Genomic DNA, 812 nt, shown 5'->3' with positions numbered 1-812 from the left:
TTTCACCAATTTAAAATCTGAAGTCACACATATCTGAATAAATGAAGGCTTCACTTTACACCCAAACTACTTCATTAAGAATTAATAAATAATTGACTCATTTTGTTCAGTGAAAAATATCAACGATTATAAAAAACAGGAACTGTTTCAACAAAAATCAGAGATACATGAAATAACCAAAGTTAAAATTTAAAAGTAACATTAACAGTGAAACTACTATATTTTCCATTCCAACATTTGCCTTCAATATCAACTAGAGTGAGACCCGCGCAATTCGCAGAGAGACAAATTAATTATACTTTATAATGTATTCTAGTAAATATTATATTATTTAGGATTCAGGATTCATTGTGAAATCAACAGATCAGGATTCAGGAGCATAAGTGTCCATTATTTATCAGATAAAATAAAAAACAAAAAACAGTGCTTCGAACACAACTTGGGAAAGCAAACACTCAACAACATTGAACAATTTTTATGAACCAATTCCATGGAGCTTACTAAGAACCACAAATTCCAGTATTTTTGTTTCACTCTCCATGTAAGAGCCATGCCTCATTCTCATATCCTAGCGATTTGAATTGTCTCCAAGCTTCATAATTGTGTTCTTCACCGTAATAATAATCCTGCAAATTACTCCTGATTATTACTTTTCCTGGTTGTCTTACTCCTCTGCTTAAGAATGCAAGGTCGAACTTCAAGTTGTTTAACTTCAAAAGCATACCCAATGTAGTTATTAGCTTCTTGTTGGTGAATAAGGTTTTAAATTGTGAAATCATGTGTTGTTAAAAAATGATATGGAATAAAAAAAG

Source organism: Arachis ipaensis, chromosome B3 (genome assembly GCF_059453495.1).
Source record: "Arachis ipaensis isolate K30076 ecotype BB chromosome B3, ASM5945349v1, whole genome shotgun sequence".
Classification (NCBI taxonomy): domain Eukaryota; kingdom Viridiplantae; phylum Streptophyta; class Magnoliopsida; order Fabales; family Fabaceae; genus Arachis; species Arachis ipaensis.
Note: the sequence above shows the minus strand (reverse complement) of the source record.